The sequence below is a fragment of the Brienomyrus brachyistius genome, unplaced genomic scaffold (assembly GCF_023856365.1).
Source record: "Brienomyrus brachyistius isolate T26 unplaced genomic scaffold, BBRACH_0.4 scaffold32, whole genome shotgun sequence".
Classification (NCBI taxonomy): domain Eukaryota; kingdom Metazoa; phylum Chordata; class Actinopteri; order Osteoglossiformes; family Mormyridae; genus Brienomyrus; species Brienomyrus brachyistius.
In genome coordinates, this window is record NW_026042307.1 from 2,790,543 (window position 1) to 2,804,096 (window position 13,554).

General features: G+C 44.4%; 1 pseudogene; it reads right to left on the reverse strand.

The window, feature by feature from the left end:
* Positions 1 to 6,661: 6,661 nt before the first annotated feature.
* LOC125721090 (uncharacterized) lies at positions 6,662 to 11,522 on the reverse strand (annotated as a pseudogene).
* Between the last annotated feature and the right edge of the window lie 2,032 nt (positions 11,523 to 13,554).

A 13,554-nucleotide genomic window follows, 5' to 3' on the forward strand; every position in this document is an offset into this window, starting at 1 on the left:
GATGTTGCCGCACCATACGTTCAAAGCTATTTCACAAAGAGTGCTCAGCAAACCTGGCGATGCTGTCTAACATTTTCTTTCTCTGTCTAGAGTTATCTGTCTAGCGACATGATTAATATTTTTTCTTGAGCACGTAAGCAGCCGGCCACTCGGGTGGAACCATTCCTGTTCTGAGCCTGCAGTCCCCGGGTGTCATGGCTTTTAAATCCACCAACAGATATCCGTAAGGGACTTTTGTAGCGTCTTCGAAAGCTTCTAGAAAAAATTTTGAATGCCATGGGTACATCTGCCTTGCCAGTACACGCGACTGTGATTTATCTCGGGGGGTTTTAAATACAATATAATTAGCATTGAGACTGATGCTTTTTCCACCTCGCTGCTATCGCTGACTTTTTCCATAAGATCGTCAATGATGATCAAATTAATATTATTTGACTGCAAAAGTTCATTGTCACACAGAGACTCTGGGATTCCTTCCACAAATTTAATGTTTTTTATTTTGCGCAACAAATCATCATACAATGGCTACCAGCAAGAATAGCACAATACATTTTCAGGCACTCTGGACAATGTGCAATCCACATTTTCCAACAGTCTTTTAATAAAATGTGACTTGCCACAGTTACTTGGTCACGATATAATGCACGAGAATGGGTGCTGAAGTCTATTCTACATTGCCTTATGGATTCTAGTGACGGGTTCGACAATAGTCAGGCAGTAGCTGCCGCTTGGTGTACACAACCTTGAAACACTTGCTGACTGCCTTATTTTTCAAATGGAACCCCCTTTTATCCCATACGATCTGCTGCGTGGACGTCCTGATCTCTCTAGGGGGGTAACGTGGGTTACTCACAAAATCGTGAACCAAGTCTGAGGAATGCGATGTTAACCACTTTTGAATTGGTGTTGTGCAGTGTTATGCCCTTAACTTTCAAGCTCGTTTCACCCTTCGCAGTTATGTACCCATAAGTTATGGGCCCCCCCTGAAACAAATTCCACAATGTTGTCATCTGGGTCCAGCTCGCTTGTCAGCTCACCGAGAAAGTCGCCCAAAGGCGGCATCCAGTCACCCGGCTTGCTGACAAAAATGGCCGAGTATGTATGTATCATGATATAGCGGTCTTGTGTCCACACTATGGGGCCACCCAAAAACAGACAAACGGCACATACTTGCCAAAGCGCGTGAATTGTAAATGGCTTTACCGCTCATTTTATTATTTTTGCTATAACAAAGTACGTATAAGTAAAATAAAAAATGTTATGTACCTTTTGTTAATCGGGATAATATATGAACGACAATTACACACATGCACTCATAGTAATTTCATCATACGCAGTTGCTTGGGTTCTGGATGATTCTATCCATATGCCAAAAGGCATGAATCGCCGCGTATATATCACTAGTGTGATGCGGCTCTATAAAGTCGTGTACCAAATCATCCAGTTTGCGGCATACATCCCTCATATTTTTCAACTTATTTAAAACACCTGCAATAACCCTTTGAAAAAATGGCGGATGGTAGGGGATTCGGATTAAACGGCTTGAGACCCTTCACTATAACATCTACCAGCCAAAGCATATACAGTCTTTTTGACACCCTTTAAAAATTATGTTGACAATACGGCTCGGGGCCGTTGTAGCAGGCATGCCATGGGAGGTTTGTGCAGTAGGCTGCACACGCCTTGCAATCATCGTCTATTACTATGTCCAATAACCAAGCGATTATGGCGCTGATTAATTTTATAGAGTACAGCTGGCGCTTTCGTCAATCTTTGTCTCTCGACGCCGCTGCAACCTCCATAAACCTCCCATTTCAACCTCCACATGTCTGCTCAATTCTTCTTCTGTCAGCCATCCACTGCATGGACCTGTGCGGATAAAAACATTCAGTCTTTCCACAATTTAAAGAGTAACTTTTTAACTTTTTAAACTTACCTAACTGCCGGTCACTTTCTTCACTGGTCTTGTACATCATCCGTAATTCACTTGATAACACAGAAAATTCTTGGTCAAAAATAATTGCAAATGTTTTCACCATAGCTATAATTCAATCAATTTTAAAATACAGTGAAAAAAATTTAACATACCTCCAGTTTGGCATTTCCATCTTTGGTGTCGTCAGTTGATCGTATATCGTTTCAAGTTTTTCAGTATTTTTGGTCTACAGCGGCACCCTTAATATAGGCGGAACTTTTGGGGTAGGGGGTGTTGGACCACACCCTCCCCGCTGTGGGAGGGTGTTGCATGCGGTGGACACACTCACCCGCAGGGTGGCACTTGCGACCCGTCTTTACCATCGGTTGAGTTATGGCCCGTTTTTAAAATGCGCTTTTGCCCCCTATTTCTTTTATATTACATGTATTAAATAATCATGTACGTCTACTTTAGCCACATTGAAATAACTGTTAAACTGTTTTATACATTAATCCTTGTTTACGGGGTAGTTTGTCGACTGCTTTAGTCCTCAACTTATTTATTTTTATACTTAATTAATCCAAATTATAATTATTATCGGTTTTTATTCCTTGTTTACGGCGCGATTAGTGGCGCAACTGTCATGTGCGTTATTCCTTTAAACTTTTATATATTTTATACGTAATCATTATAGTCAGGGTTAATTGATGGTTTTTTTATTCTTTGTTTAGCACATTAGTGGCTCGGCTGTTTGTCGAACCATTACTGAGGCTGATACACAGTTGTTTTAATTCTTCCTCATTGCATAAGTGACATATGTCACTCTCATACTAATTTAAAATAACGCTATAACAAAAACTAAATGTGTCCTAAATTCTTGCCCGTTTGCTGTTTCTACACCACCCGCCTGCTGCTCAACGATAAGAAACCCCCTCTGCTTATCCGTACTGTCATGTATATAATGAAAGAATTTGTGCTGCAGTCTAAATTCTTGGGCCACTGTTCATTCCTACACACAGCGCATTCAACATACCCAGTTAACAACCACAATTAATGTTTTTTACCCCTTAAATTATTAAAATAATGAACTTTATTCTACCAGATTTTTTAAATGTTTATATATCAACATTTATATATCAACGGTTGCTATATATCGTTCACTAGTTCCTACAGCTATTAAACTAACAAAATACAACTAAATTGTTTTTATTCCTTAAATCTTATTGGTTTAAAAATTTTATACTAATGTGTCATACATATTTTCAAGTCATAGTGCTTTATTCCTCTTGAATAACCAGAGGTAGATAAATGTAGCTAAACAATCAGTGGATGTGGTGTTAATTCAAATAAAATTCGAGCTCTAAGATGATATTTCTATTTACAAATAAGACATAACATATAGAGTTAATGTGCATTCTGTCAGGATGATGGCGTGCTTCTCACAATCCAGGTCTGGCGGCTAGCATCACAACAAGAATTTGTCCGTTGGTAGCAATTTTGTTTCCAATTTGACAGCTGCTTGATGCAACGAACTGGCTCTTTGAATAAAATGCTGTGTGGCTCTACGCGCATGCACTACAGGGGAGTGACAGAGAGAGAGCGTATGCGCTCATCCATCCATCTTCGAAACCACTTATCCTACTGGGTCGCGGGGGGTCCGGAGCCTATCCCGGAAGCAATGGGATATATGTTACCCTGGTACATTGGGCGGAGCTTAATTCTCCGCTTCTGACGTCATAAGAGGAAGTGGCTTATCCTTGATTCTGATTGGTCGAGGGTTTATGTCCATATATGGTATCAATACATGCTTATGCCACGTGTTGCCGATAGGGTGGTTTGGGAGATTAAACTTTAATAGAATAAAAATACATTACATGTATTTTATTAATGTGTTTTTTTTTTATTGCGTTTTTAAGGTATAATAAAACAGAGCAGGATGAAGGCAAGCTAGCGCATACACGTTCAGCGGGGGCGTCCGTCCGGCCCGTAGCCGCGGGTTGTTAGTAAGCACCGCGGCGTATTTTAAAAGAAGAAAGCACCAAAAGAAGAAAACCCTTAGTGTTATTTTAAAAGAAAGGCAGTGTGAATTTAAACAAACATGCCCGAAAGAAGCAGCAGAAGAACAAATTTAAACAAGCGCAAACGATAGCAGCACAACCAAACCAATAAACATACAGCCCGTCGTTTTAAAAGAAGCGATCACTCATTACATTTAACCAACACGAAAGACTTTAGTTATATTCACCAGGTTGGAGAAAGCATGTAAGCGGCAAACTTTTAGAAGAAATAGGACGAAACGCGCCGGAGACCCGCCACATGCGACTACTCTGTTTGAACAACGCGGGGCGGAATGGACGATCGCTAGTCCAGCGCTTGGCGCATGCGCACCCACGCCGACTCCCCTTTCAAAATGGCTACGCCGACGGAGCGCCTGTTTTAGCAAATAAAACCCTCATAACTGTAATGTTTTTAAGGAATGAAGCACTTTTCTGTCAATGTGAATAATAAAGTAAAGTGCTCTGAGCATTTCCGACAGCAATAATCAAAGAATAACGCGGTTAATTCTTGTTTAAACGAGCGCATGCGCGTAGATCCACACGGCATTTCCTTTATTGAGCCAGCTCGTTGCGTCAAGCAACTGTCAAATGGCTACCAGCGGGAATTGTTGTCGTGATGCGGACAGTTGGCCTGGATTGTGAGAAGCATGCAGCCATCCTGGCAGAATGCGCACTAATGCGATATTTTATATGTTTATTTGTAAATAGTGTAAAATAATCTATTTCTAATTTAAATAAAAGTCGATCTCTAGCACAACACCCCCGGATTGCTTAGCTACATTTAGCTAAATTTATCTACGTACGGTTAATCAAAAGGTGTAACCAGAACTTGAAAAGATGTATAACACATGCTGAGCTTTTATTTCAAATAAGCCCCTTTAACCTCATCGTTTTAAGCAATGAAACTCTTGTAGGGAGCCGCCCACTGGCCCAATGGCGGAATCCAATGGCGCAGCCGAAGGCTGTGAATGCGTGTTGGTCCTTCCAAGCGCTCCTGGGAATTACTTACCCTTTTTAATATACAAGATATTCTTTTAGACATATATATCTGACTCCATTTTATTAATGACCTTATTTCAGTATATTGTAGTCATGATGTTTATGTTGTTCGGATTACTTCGGGACTCTCCTTTAGATTACCAACTCTAGTTTACCCCTGACGAAGGAGTCCGCCAGATTCGCCTCGGCCGACAGGGCGATCCGTGGGCTCGTCCCACAGGGTTTGTCTTAGAGGTACGGAAACCGCCACCATTTAAGACAATGTCAGCCTCTGATTATTCGGGTCCCTCGACCTATATAATTCCCCAAAGGCTCAGTGTCTGCCAATTACTGAGCATGTGGGTGCCTCGGAGATTAAGCCGATGTTTACCTGAACCACACGTACGTTCACCTCAGAGGCTCAGCCGGGGGCAGCCCATATCATAACATGTGTCAACCTCAGCGGCTGTGACGGCGCACCTTTTGTTGCGGTAGTTTGTACGAGGTTTTACTTTGGGCTCGTCTCAGGGACTCCGCCGATGTCGCCCATTGTCTTACCATGTGAGCGTCTCAGGGACTATGCCCGGTGCCTAGGAACATAGTGTGTACGCCCCTCAGAGGGTAGACCGGTACCTTTCATCAGCATGTGTTGACCTCGGAGGTTAAGTCGGCCCGTAACTGAGCGTGTGCGAACTCCAGAGGTGCAGTTTTGGTATCCACCTAACGTAACCTGGGCAGTCGAGTTTGGGACCCAGATAAAGGGGATTTAACCCAGAGGCTGCAAGATAGTATTTACCACTTTAGTCCTAATCAGGATAGAAGCCCAATCTGGAAAGTTTATAAAGAAGTTAGCAAATCAGACAGTCATGAAGTAATCAAGACAACATTTATTAAACATATTACAATATATAATTATTGACATGTGGCCACATACTTGTAAATACATTTGGACAAATACAATATTCAACAATCACATACCTCAGCTGAGAGTGCACAAAGTTCTGCGGAAAGTATCTGACTACAGATGGACTTTCACGCAGTTCTCTGTGGGAGCTCTGATTACAGAGTGACTCCCCGACTACTTCTGAGGCCCTTCCTTAAGTATCCCAACCAGGTGATGGCATGTCTCTGAAGATTGACCAATTTCGGTCAATGGTTAATTTTAGGGCCATTGTTGGCCTTGGTTCTCAAGTCCCCAGCCAATCAGATCACTTTAGGGGGCGGTTATAATTCCCTTGTTGTACCATGTTGGGAGGCTCTCTCACTTTGGTAGGTTTAGCCAAAGTTTCTATATTTCTCTTAGGGAAAGTTGTACTGCCTTAAATCTGAGAGTGTAATACTCCTCTTCTCATGTCTATTCAAACGAGACCAAACATGTGTGTATTTGTCCCTAACATCTATGTGTGGTGAGTTATCCTGTTTATAGTGGAAAAGGTGTCAGTGTATGGAGACTGACAGCTGTTGTTGCTGTGAATTGACTATGGAACTCCGGTCACTCTGGGGGTGAAAGGTCTTGCTTTTCCTGTATTGCTCCAGTTATTTCTATCCAGTCTCTCAGGAGCCGGCAGGCCTTTGCCTTCCTTAAAAGGGATGGTTTGATGCATGGAGTCCAATCTTGCCTGGGCCAGTGGATCCTTTTCTTGGAGTTCTGAAATAGACTGATGCAGGCTGATCAGAGTTGGGGCCTGCAGGACCTATAAGTTTTATGTCCTTACAGTTCCCCCCTTGGCCCCTTGGGGCAGACCATTGTCCCAGAGGGGTCATTTCCTAGGTCCCTGAAGTCTCCAACCTCTGTACAGGTTGTACCTGTAGATGGCGAAGGATGAAGGCGTTTTTGGTAGATGTTTTGAAAATCTGGATGTGATGTCAGAGGTAGCAGAATCGGAGTCTGATGATGATGAAGATATAGACACTGGCGATAACGCACATTTACATTTACAGGATTTGGCAGACGCCCTTAGCCAGAGCGACTTACATAAGTGCTTTGAGACTCTGCAATGAATTTCCAATGCTAGCTCAATAAGGACCCAAGCTATGAATACTATCTCTGAGAACTCCATTGAGTAGTGCAGAATTTTTTTTTTTTTTTTTTAAAACACACACCAGAATAAGAGTCGAGAAAGAATATAGAAGTTCTACGTCAGGTATTTCTGAAAAAGAAAAGTTTTGAGTCGTCGCTTGAAGACCGTCAAGGATTCAGCTGTTCGGACATCTAGGGGGAGTTCATTCCACCAATTAGGTGCCAGGACAGAGAAGAGCCGAGATGCGCGTCTTCCTTGTGCCTTGAGGGGAGGAGGGACCAGTCGAGCAGTGCTGGAGGATCGGAGAGATCGTGGTGCAGAGCGGGGTGTGATGAGGTCCTTTAGGTAGGATGGTGCCAGAGAATTTTTGGCTTTGTATGCGAGCATCAGTGTTTTGAATCTGATGCGTGCAGCTACAGGAAGCCAGTGGAGGGAGCGCAGCAAAGGAGTTGTGTGGGAGAACTTGGGAAGGTTGAAGACAAGACGAGCAGCTGCATTCTGAATCAGTTGGAGGGGACGGATGGCGCTCAGTGGTAAACCCGCTAGAAGCGAGTTACAGTAGTCAAGGCATGAGATGACGAGGGACTGGACGAGTATCTAGGTAGCCTGAATGGAAAGAAATGGACGTATCCTCCTGATGTTAAAGAGGAGAAACCGACAAGAGCGAGAGACTGGCGATATGTGAGGAAAATGACAACCGATCATCTATGGTAACTCCAAGGTTTCTAGCAGAAACCGAAGGACGGATCAGGGAGTTGTCGAAAGAGATCGCAAGGTCCTGGAGGGGGGATGAGTCAGCCGGGATGTAAAGCAGCTCAGTTTTACTAGTGTTGAGTTTTAGCTGGTGAGTGGTCATCCAAGATGAGATGTCTGCCAAGCATGTAGAGATCTTAGTGGAGACATGAGTGTCTGAGGGAGGGAAGGAGAGGATGAGTTGAGTGTCATCGGCATAGCAGTGGTAGGAGAAGCCATGTGAGGATATAACTTCGCCAAGAGATTTAGTGTAGAGGGAGAATAGGAGAGGGCCAAGAACCGAGCCCTGAGGGACACCGGTGGAAAGACAACGTGGAGTAGATGTGGATCCATTCCATGTCACTTGGTATGTTCGGCCTTCTAGGTAGGAAGCCAGCCAGCGCCAGGCCAGGCCACCAATGCCAAGACTCCTAAGGATGGATAGGAGAGTTTTGTGGTTGACCGTGTCAAATGCTGCTGATAGGTCAAGAAGGATGAGGACAGATGACAGTTTGGCCGATCTGGCAGCATGTAGCTTCTCAGTGACTGCTAAGAGGGCAGTCTCTGTAGAGTGAGCTGCTTTAAAGCCAGACTGATTAGGATCCTGGAGGTTGTTCTGAGAGAGATAGAGAGAAAGCTGGTTGTAGACTGTACGTTCGAGGATTTTTGAAAGGAAGGAAAGAAGCGATACTGGTCGGTAGCTGCAAGTGTCTGAGGGATTTAGAGTGGGTTTTTTTAGGATGGGAATGACCCTGGCTATTTTGAATGCTGTTGGTACATGACCGGAGCTTATGGAGCCATTAATGATAGTCGTGATGAAGGGGAGAAGGTCTAGAGAGATTGTCTGAAACAATGCAGAAGGGATTGGATTAAGTGGGCAGGTGGTAGGGTTGGAAGATGAGATGACTTTCATGATCTCATCTGCCATAAGACCGGAAAACTGGGCCAGTGAGGGGGGAGGGAAATCCTTAGTGTGTAGTGTAGTGGATGAGGGAGAGAATGTCTGACAGATTCTGTCAATCTTCTCGGCAAAGAAGTTGGCAAAATCTTCAGCAGTCAGGAAGGAAGGAGCAGGGGGAGGGTTGAGAAGAGACGAAAAGATGTTATGGAGTTTGCGAGGATCTCGTGAGGATAATTCAAGTTTGTCTTTGTAAAAGGCAGTTTTAGCTGCAGTCACGTCCATAGAGAATTTGGATAGCAGAGTACGGTAGGAAGACAGATCTGCATCAAGCTTAGATTTCTTCCACGTCCTCTCTGCTACCCGCAATTCTCTTCGGTTAGTACGTAATGCAGCTGAAAGCCAAGGAGTAGGCCGAGTTTTCCTTGGTTTGGAAGACAGCGGGCAGAGGTTGTCCAAGGATGTGTAAAGTGAGGAGATGAGAGTATCAGTTGCAGACTCCAGTGCCAAGGAGGAAAAGGAGTCAGGGTCAGGAAGGTAAGACAGGGTGCAGGAAGCAACAGAAGAAGCGGAGACAGAGTGGAGGTTTGGTCGAGTGGGGAGGAAACGTTGAAAACTGGGATTGGCCAAGACGGGTAGGGCAATGGTAAAGGATACAAAGTGGTGATCAGAAATGTGTAGAGGAGTAGAAGAGATGTCAGTAGCCGGAGAGGGGCGGCTGAAAACCAGGTCGAGGACTTTACCTCCTTTGTGTGTCAGAGAGGAGCTGTTGGATGTTAGAGAGAAGGAATCGAGAAAAGGGAGGAGACCAGAAGAAGGGAGCTTGTCATGGGGGAGGTTGAAGTCACCAAGGCGAATGAGAGAGGAGCTGTCAGTGGGGAAGAGACTGAGGAGAGTATCAAGCTCCTCTAGAAAGCAGCCTAGGGGGCCAGGAGGGCGGTAGACAACAATGATCCGAATATCGAGTGGAGAGGTAACAGCAACTCCATGGAATTCAAAGGATGAAATGTTGAGATGGGGCAGAGAGGGGCGTGTAGCACCAGTTCCTAGTTACCAATAGACCTGTGCCACCGCCCCTGCCAGGAGAGTGAGAGAAAGCATAAGCAGAGGAGAGAGCTGCCGGGGTAGCCGAGTTCTCAGGTGATATCCAGGTCTCCGTCAGAGCCAGAAAGTCAAGAGAGTGGTGTGAAGCAAGGGCGGAAATGAAATCAGCCTTCTTTACAGCAGACTGGCAATTCCAGAGGCCACCCAACACGCTTTGCTGGGACTGGGGTGTTATGGGAGGGTAGACAAGATTACTGAGAGTGCGGCGCCTGGATGTTGGATGAGATATTCTAGGTCTCAAAGATAAGTGTACTGGTATACGTCTAAGGCACATGTCTGTAGTGATGGTGTGAGAGATTGCGAAGTAGAGGATAGGATAGAGTAGGAGAGAAAGGTTTAGAAGCAGTAGTAACAACTAGACCGTTTACCTTTATCCGCCACAAACACGCGTGTATCACCTTCAGTTTAACTCAGTAAGCCCTGCCCCCTAATTAACACCTTCAGGGAGACCGAAACTACACACAACAACAGTTCAGGGAGACCGAAACTACGCTTGATTGCCAGAAACTACACACAACAACAGTTTCAACAGACAGTAAACAGAAAGCAAACAGAGTCCTACCTTACTAGCAGAGAAGTAATCCACAAACAGAGCTTGAAGCACACGGCATATCCGAAACATCCAGTCCCACCGTGAGCAGATATACTGCACCTGCGCCTGATGGAGGTGGTAGTCGAATGACTTGCTGAACTAAATCCATGGTTTCGGTCGTGGTTCGAGTGTCTTCTTCATAAAAGGTGTCGTCCCACCATGGGAAAACATCAACATCTAAGGGTACTCTCCCAGAATGTTTATGTAACCCATGGTGAAGTCTTTGGTTACCTCCAAGCAGAAAGTGTGATTTGCAGGGCAGGTAAGGCCTCCATAGGTGAATGAGTCCATTTCACTGACAACACACCATTGTGTATGTGAGACTTGAACTGCTTCTGCGTGTCCATGTAGTGAGTGTATGTTGATGAGTTTTGTGTAGTTATGTGAAAAGGGCTGAAGTGTTGCAGGTGCAAATGATATGATGCGTGGTCTCATGGCAACAGGGACGAGTATTAACTAAGGTTTCAGTCCCTTTCAGAGTCATGCATCCCCTACGATGGTCCCACTTAATTACCTGGTCTTTTACTATGGTTCCCAGGGATGGTATGGTGGTCGAATTTAGGCATACCTGGTCTGGATTACTTAAAGAAAAGGTTACAAAGAATCCTATACAACCAACACATTCAGTACCAGTATGCATCATTAAAGAGATTAGTAATTCCGAATATTTCAGAGTTACTCTTATATCTGATTTCAACCATTTCTCTAACTCAAGTTTACCAATCAGGTCATCAAGAGCATGTCTTGGAGTTTTTCTAAGACGTAGGTTCAATATTTCCTGTCTTGCTGCTGTAAACAAATCTTGCGCATACGCGCGGAAGGGAACATCACGCTCGAGGAATTGTGTCTGGTTAAAGAGGGCTTTGCTAATTGTTAGAAGCATTTGGGCTTCAGATTTTACTGCTTTGATGAGGTTCTCATCACTGTTTGAGAGATGTTGGAACCCGGTGGCTACTTGATTAGCCACCCAGGTTGTATACTGGGATTGTCCTGCTATTCTATAACTGTTTATGATGGAATTCCCTGACCCAAACAGTCCGGTTATGCTTGCAATTAGATCTCGTTTGAGTCGTTTATGCGACACTTGAATAGCAAGCCGGCTTTTGTAATCAGAGACTAAGTCCTCGAGTCGCGTTTGTAACCAGGTATATGTCTTATCTTCACCATTACAATGCTTTAGATACAGAGGTAACAGATTTGAAATATTATACGTTACATGTGCCATTACTAAATTAACATCATGTATTAAAGTTTAGGTTGCCTTTGATAAGTCCGTCGGGAGGAGCAGGATATACCGTAGGGCATCGGTTGGGCTTATGGTACCCACATGTGGTGAGTTTGAAGAAGTGATGTGCTGTCCATGAGCAGTTCTGAGGGCTGGTGTAGTCAATCCTGCTGCTTTGGCACTGCCCCACACAGTAAGTCCTTTCTCTCCGGTTGGTCCATATGAAAGTCTTGGGTATGCTGATTTTCCTAGAGGGGAGGTTACTGTAGATTGAAGAACCACTCTGTATAGTGTATACTAGTGGTGTTGTGGGTTATTGAGTGTGTGCACCAATACTTTGCAGGTTCTAGATCCCGAGTGTTATAAAACTTCTTCGGGTCTAGCCCATCGTTATTCTGTTTATGCATGGGATATAACTTTCCCTGAGTTGCGTCTGGTATATCCTTAAGTTTATACCAGGATGTGAGATTATGGGATCCTGAAGGGATGCTGAGGTATCCAGTTATATTTAAATAGGGAAGATAGGTGGATCCTGTCTTACAGCAAATCTGTGTGGCATAATTTGGTTCCGGAGCTACTCCGGGGGGCCATATAACTGATCCTGTAATTGTGTCTCATGAGATGTGTATGGCCCCTCCATGTGTCTCCACACCCATCTTCCGCATTCTGAGCTGTGCTTCAACTGGACTCTGTCCCAGCTTGAGGAATGTCTGGTTAGACACCTGTGTCATGTCTGGCATCCATGGAATTTTTTTTTTTTACAAAGACCCGTACCATTATCATATCCCCTGCTGAGAACTTGGTCTCAGAATTTGTGTTAAACTGCACATCATTAGCTTGGTCTGATTGTTGTTTGATGGTGCTGACGCTTGGAGTGCTTTCAAGCGTTCTTGCAGTTGGAGCAACACTGCTTGTTGCTTTGCCACTATCCGGGGTCGTAAATCTGCAGGAGATATATCTGGGTCAATTTGGCAATCTCATCACTCGTCCGGTCATGAGCTCATATAGACTAATGCCTGTTGCTTTTGTAGGGGTTGCTCGTATCACCATCAGGACTGTGGGTAGTGCATCAATCCATTGGTTGTGGCATTATGCTATCTGCTTTGCAATGCCTTCCTTGATTGTGCGATTTACTCGCTCGACTATCCCAGAACTCTGAGGTCTGTATGGGACATGGAGCATCTGCTGGATGTTTAGCATCCGGCACATCTCTTACTACCTGTCCTGTGAAATGGGTACCCTGATTGGATTCAATTTGTTTCGGTGTCCCCCATAATAGGATGATTTGGTTCGCTAGCACCATGCCACTGTAGTTGCGGTATTATTACGTCTGGGTATGGCTTCTACCCACTTTGAGAATTTATCAATTATGATCCAGCAATACTGGTACCCCCCTTTGGCACTGGGTAGCGGGCCAATGAAATCCATTTGCAATTCCTCCCAGGGGCCCCGTGGTGGGTCAGGTCTATGTAATTCGGTACGCCCTGGTTGTCCTTGGTTAATTATGGCACACACATGACATGACTTGCACCATGCGTTCACGTCTGGTCCCATTGCTAGCCACCAGAAATACCGCTGTGTAGGCTGTAACGTTTTACAGGCTGATACATGCGTATATTCATGGTACAATTTGATTATGGGTTTTTGTTATGCTTTGGATACAACATATTTGCCTTCTCTTCCTCACTTTATAGCAGTCCTCTGTATTATGGCTTGCCTTTTGAACAAAGTTTACACCATTCTAGGGATTTCTGTGGATCTGGGCTATTCCCTTCGGTTATCCACTGAGTTGCGGCTATCGTCCGAGTTTTGCTCAGTTTCATCCGGTTTTCTATTTTGTCAGTCCAATCCACCAATGCCTTATACATATTTTCTGGTAGATCCACACCATGGATCATTACTTGTTGAATGTGAGGGCCTGCATTATTCTTCAGGAGTTGTATTAACACTTCCTGATCGCGGTGCGCTTCCTCCATCCCCGAGTGTTCCTTAAAGAACACCCACATGTGCTCCGCAAAAGCTTCAAATGGCT